This window comes from Dysidea avara, chromosome 14 (genome assembly GCF_963678975.1).
Source record: "Dysidea avara chromosome 14, odDysAvar1.4, whole genome shotgun sequence".
Taxonomy (NCBI): Eukaryota; Metazoa; Porifera; class Demospongiae; order Dictyoceratida; family Dysideidae; genus Dysidea; species Dysidea avara.
Window position 1 is genome coordinate 902,375 of NC_089285.1, and position 6,802 is coordinate 909,176.

The 6,802-nt window shown below is 35.4% G+C and overlaps 1 long non-coding RNA gene across 1 annotated transcript; it reads left to right on the forward strand.

The window, feature by feature from the left end:
- The first annotated feature begins 1,384 nt into the window (after positions 1-1,384).
- LOC136243927 (uncharacterized) lies at positions 1,385-2,017 on the forward strand. The gene is made up of 3 exons (XR_010695029.1): positions 1,385-1,745; positions 1,796-1,864; positions 1,910-2,017. It is a non-coding gene; the product is annotated as an uncharacterized lncRNA (long non-coding RNA).
- The last annotated feature ends 4,785 nt before the right edge of the window (positions 2,018-6,802 follow it).

A 6,802-nucleotide genomic window follows, 5' to 3' on the forward strand; every position in this document is an offset into this window, starting at 1 on the left:
TGAGTGCAACGTGTCAAACTTTCATGTCATTCTGCATTACATGTAAACTAACTGCTCTAAGGAAAAACTCAAAAGAATCAACTAATTATTTGGCATTGAAAATTCTTTGCATTCTTATTATGCTAGTACAGCATGCCCTCTTATAGCTTCTCTTAAATGTGTGTTTAGTTTGTGTGAATTATGTCAGACCAGCCGTTACTATAGAAATGCATTTAATACTTAATTTTTTTTTTGGTGCTGTATTTACTTACACAAACCTTGAGGTCAGCTTTGTTAAGGTTTTACATGAGTAATCTTCAGAGTTGATCTCAAGCTTGAAATTATTGTTTACTTTTGTTTTATTTTTGTTCTTAATGTTTAATCTAGGAACAGCCCTGGGCATTATCAACTCGTAAAGGTTGAAGACTCCTTTATGGGATGATACCCAGCTTGCTGCAATTTGTCCCTTTTATGGGGTTCATGGTAGCAGCCTCCCCGTGGCGAGCCCCGGTAACATTGATTGTGCACTTATTAAGTATGATATGCAGCGTGCAGTCAATGTAATGTGAAAGGGACTAAGTTTACTACTATGCTTATTCAGTGCACAATAATGGCTAATGCTCCTTTTCAAATAGCAATGCACTGTGAAATAATGTATTAATATTCATGAGTTCTGTTTACTTTGCTTGCATGTGACTGCATTCCTTTGCTTACCCTTTGTATCACAGAATGTAGAGGAGGATTCTTTACAGAAGTCAAGAGAAGTCTATAATGTGCTGACACCTAAGCTGAATCAGTGACAAGATGATGCCTGTACTGGAATGGCATTATCCGTTTCAAGTTGTACAAAGCGCTATTGTTGGGACTGGACAGCCACTCAACACATTGAGGTTTGAATACAAAATGGTATAATCCTGCATTTTCTTCTGTTGTTAGTAAGCTAGCTACACTGATATATTATATGCTGGTAAGACAACTATGACAGCTGTGCTGTGACCGACTCAACTGAACCATGCCACAAAAAGTTACAGAAGTTGGTACTCATGGCACAGGAATGCAGCATAGTGTAAGAGATGATGATCAGTATTCATTTTTACTAGTTATCAATGCAAAATCTATCGATTAAGTGGTAGTATGAGGTACAGTGTATTATGCAGGGGCAGATCCAGGAGTTGGCAAGAGGAGGGGCACAAACAGGTTAAGTTGGAGAGAGCCAAATTCTCTAGTTCAGTGCTGCATTTTTGAAGCAGCAAATTATCACCTTTTAGCGTGTCTTGCTGTTTATATTTGCCATTTTGTTCTTTTCAGATGGTTGTGAAGTCTTAAAAGCTGTTTAAAAGGCTTAAATGTCTTAAACAACTGCAACACGATAACTATTTTAGAGGCACTTAATACACACGAAGGTGCTAGGTGCCGACAATTTCACAGTTAGTTTCACTTTGGTTTCAGGTGAATTTGTTGAAAAATGTGCAGATTTTCATGAGCTTCTTGGCCTGGCATAAAGTTAATAGCTATTATATCAGAAGTGTACCTGGCTCCACCACAAGATGAGAGATTGAAGGAGGAGGGGGGCATTTCATCTTGGATCTGCCATTGTTAAGTGTTCATGCAGTATATGTGTAGATAAATGTATTATTTCATTAGCAGTTGAATTCCACCAGAGGGATGAGTGTGTGTACAGTTGTACATAACACTCAGGAACTACCATATATGGTTACACTACATCTTCTCTTTCTTGTTTCAGATGGACTGAATAAAATAAATACGTATGTTGATCATTTGACATTGAAGTAGTGCAATATAAATATTTTTCTAGACATGTTATAATCAGTGAAGCAATACACAACAGACGTGTACATCTACACAAGTCTATCAGTGCTTGGAGGTAAGCATACAACTATTTTTATGTTTAATTTGTTCCTCTATATAGTGTGATGTGATTGTCGTCAGTCTTGATCACTCCATCTGGGACTGCAATGATGTACTGTTATTGTGTTTGGATGCCTTGTAATGTAGATTTTCATGAAATTAAAAATTGATAACTATAATAATATGGGTTCGACAATCTTTGGCACTAAAGAGAGTGAAGTATTTTGGAAGGAAGAAAATTAAGGATGGGGCTGGGGCATTCTGTGCAAAATGGTTATGGTACAGTTGTCACACACTCAAGTTCCTGATGTCCATCTTCACTGTACTTTTCATTTGCGAGGTGTTTGATGATGAGGGTCAGAGATGGGGTGACGCGTTACGTAATATAATGCGTTACATAATATAACGCGTTACGTAATATATATTACAATTCACGATTCTGAGTAATATAATGCGTTACTTTTGGAAATGCAGTAATATAACTTTAAGTTACTTTTGGAAACTACAATTCGTTACTAGTAACGAAACAAGTAATATTATTACGTAACAAGTAGCTGGAAGCGAAAAGTAACGAGTAACTTTACCGCGATGTAACGAGTGATACTACGAGTAAAGATGAAGAAGTAACGCATTATAAATGGATTTTACTGCCAATCATCCATTCCACTATTAATTAATCACCTTAATCCATTAACCTTTCTTCTATAATGGTGGGTGTTGCACGTACGCATGACTGATGTGCATCACGTGACTGCACGTGGTTTATATGTTAACTTTAACTTAGCTATCTTAATAAAAAAGTAACTTAGCATTAGTAACTTAATATTTGTAGCTAATATTATTAAGTTAGTAACTCAATATGTAATATTATTAAGTTACTATTTATTCTAAGTAATATGTAACTGTAATATATTATACTGATATAAAAGTAATATGTAATATATTACTTTCATGAAGTAACTTCCCCAACTCTGATGAGGGTGAAGTCTACCATAGCCAAGTGAAATTGTTTTTTCATGCATGAGAGTTACCACAATTATGTCTTGTAAATTTATAAATGTAAAACACCATACTTTTTGGAATGTATAGCCAATTTTCATTAAAATAAGGTAGTGGGTATTTATTGATGTTTTAAAATATCAGTTTGATAATCATGAAGGGTTCAAATTCCAGAGATTTGGTCAATTTACTATCTAATATAACTTTCACATACGTAGTAATGCATTGAATTCTGTGAGTGATCAAATGGTGACAAATCACTTGGCTTTCTTTCCTGCAAATTTTGCATGTTCCCATAAGATGGTTTTCCAAAACCCATTCACAATTGTAAAAGTATGTGCTTTTGTTACTAGCTAGATCATGATGTGGCTAGTATTATAATTTAGGTAGTCAGTGGAACAAGTAGGTAACCCACACTTTGAGTTGTCATTTTGTAAATAAAAACAATTGAATTGCTTCAAGAAATCTCAAATTAAAATTTGTGTCAGGTGGTGATTCAACATTGACTGCAACTTCTATTAATGCCCACTTTTAAATTCAAATGTGGGTTACCCCTTTTTTCACTGACCCTTTCAATACAAGAAACCTGTCTTAGTAGCCACCTGTATTGAAAACCCATATATACATTACTTCATTCACAATCTTAAGTTTCAGCTGGTTTTTCCATCTGAATACAGTGTACAAAGTGCTAACAATTATATGAATAGTGTGCTAATGAATCAAATAATGTCATACTGACCGAATAGTCAAATAACCAAATAATCATTTCAGCACTAGTCTGTATACCTTAGCCATCTACTACAATGTGATCTTGCTGGACTTTGTAAGAAGGTGGTCTTTCAAGAGGTGGCCACAAAACAAGGGTTTTACTCTATAATACATTAATGTGAAGATTCGAATTCCCATTTCCGCTGTTTCCAATTGCCTGTTGGTAGTAGTGGTATATGGTCACTCCAGTCTCAGTGGGCTGGCTAGATGGCTGTGGATGCACACACACAATATACCATACAAGGAACACACTTGGAACAAAGCCCAAGTTTGGCATATTATGGAAAATAAACATACAATTCTGTTTGGATGTATATTAATTAAAGCACTGGCAGCAAGTGCACTATGGAAAGTTAAGCCAACTGAGCTAGAGACCACACCTGAGTGCTATATTTTCCATAGTGCACAAGTATACACAAGGATTTTACTGATTTAATATATGAATCTGGAGTTGCAATCAAGAATGCAAAAAAAATTATACAGTTTATCACAACCTGGAATACCATGATGACAATGAGTTGAAAAGCTAATACCTGTAAATAACAGTAGGTTTAATCTGTAGTTATCATGCAATTTGAAATCCAGAATTCCACACATGATTTAAAGATTAGAGTAATGGACAGTTTGGAAAGCTATCTAATCATTATTTGCATTGTAGCCAACAATGCAACAATGCATCTATAAGGCTTGACTGGACTTACAATGGTAGAGGGCTTAGTGAACAATTTAAGACTGAGTCTATGATTACATTTGTGTGAGTAGGCATTAATAATATTTGTTGTTAATTTCTATGGTAACATTGGGGATAATTGTGGGCATTTCTGGTGTCTCAGTGGGTTGTGTTTATGGTTGTGTCATGTAACACAAACCTTTATTCCAGGGAAGGTACAAACACTGGAGTGGTGATTTTTTTTTTGTTTTTTGGCTTTTGATTGCACTTTTATTAGGCACATTGGCTGTTACACTTTCTTCCATACACTTATTTATTCATAACTACTTGAATGTGAGTTTAACACATCCCAAGATTATTTCATTAGTTAGTTCCCTATTGAATTAATTTTCATGTCTTTGTATTTTAGAAATGCTTCCTTGGCACCTTCTCTACCAAATCATTCTATTTAATTTGTATATAAAATTATGCACGTATATAATGTAGTGTAGAAACAACTTGTCCTTGGCTATCTTTGATGTGTTCATACAAAACCATACCACTGGCAGTGGCAACAGCAGTACTAGTCTGTAGGGTATTTTCACTATATTCTGTGCGGACTGGAGTCAGGAGATTTGGGTACACTCTGCAGAGACAGGTTTTCACAAAGGGCAACCCACAACTACCACAACTCTGTAGTGTAAAAAAAAAATTAGTACCCACACTATCCAGCTTCCCATACCCAATAGTATTCCTTAACCCACAACAACATCTTCTGCAGGTACAAAACAAAAGCAACAACCAGTGTAGCTAGATGCTATTTCAATTGTAATCATTTATCTGAAAGTAGTCGACCACCCCTAAATAAAACACATTTTCCCATTAAATTTAGCATTAAAAGCCTCAACATAAACTATGCTGAAATCCTAATGTAGACAGCTGTCCTACCCACAAACAACAACTGTCTGATATGCTTGGCAATAGCTATGCAATACAAAAGATGTTGAAAGGTTTTTGAATACAAAATAAATGCTAAAGCAGGGAAGGCTCCCAAGCAGCTGGAACAAGACATGACACCTCACAGAAACTACACTATTGAGGCAGTGTAGTTCAGACATAGAACACGTTGAGTGCATGTCATATGAAACTCACCAATATATTGGTGTCACAAGCATCCTTTTCATCTTGAGGAACATCCTTTTCATCTTGAACCCTTTTCTCTGAATTTTCATCTTGAAGACTTTTGTCTGACCTCTTAATTAGATTTTCTTTGTCTGAGTTCTATATCAGCAATGATGCAATAAACACTGGGATGTTTCAACAATATCCATCTCACTTGAGTAGTTCTTTTAGGCTTATCTCCTACATAAACTATGAAGTCGTCATCCTATAATTTATAGCATTAAAACATTTTACAGCATAGTTTGGACTACCCCTTCAATATTTGTCTTATCCTTTAATTGCTTATCTGCATTAGCATTCTAAAGAATACAAGTGAATCCATGCAATATAGTATTCTAACACACCTTTAAAAGTTTACACGCTTTGTTTTGCTTCTCTTGTACATGTGCCTTAGACTGCTTATCACCTTCTACAAAAACAATAAATACAAATCCAGTATTCCTTGTTATTGCATTATAGGCTAACTAGACTTCTTTTCCACTGGTCCCTGAATACATGTATCTTTTCGTCTTTTCCTAGCATTTTCATCGAAAGTATCATCTACAAAAGCACCAGTGCCAAACAAAAACTTCTTGTCATTGGTGACTGGTTACCTTCTTTTCCATCTTCATCTTCCAACTTATCTTGCTCCAATTCACAATGCTTTTCGTTACCTATTATATTGCATTGATCAAACACTCTACAACATAAACACCGACAATTAGCTAGCCTTCACCACAAAATATAGTCTATAGCACAGGCTGTTATCTTAATTAGCTTACGATTTTAATAAAGTATACAAAACATCATCATCAACTCAAAGACAAAGCTTATACTTCATATTAAGCCAACAATAGTGTTAGAAGGATTATGTCATCCAAGAAATGGTACCCCTGTGGGCATAAAAATGTGAGGATAAGCCTATAAACTGGTGAATAGAAGCAACAGAATGTGTGCAATGCTGTAATTCCAACTTAAAACTACCTACCATAATACCCTGAAACATTGAAAACCCTTATACTCAACAAATACATGTATATATGAACTAAATGGAGATTTAAGTTATGATCACACATAATCAATATATGTGACCCAGTCTGAGAAAACCGGGCTTATTGCCTATTTAAAAGTATCGAGAAATGCCGGTTTTAAGTATTTAGTGTGTTGTAGCTCGCCAATGGTTGAAGCTATGTGTGCCAAATTTTCACACATTTTACCCAAATTCCTTACCTTCCAGAGCATCCACTGTGCATAGGTGGAATGGAAAGTACAGTAGTACCGCGATCACAGGACCAGGACCATTCATCTTTTACTACACTTAGTATAAGTATCGCATAAATACAAACCGCACTAAGTGATGCATATCAATATACAGTA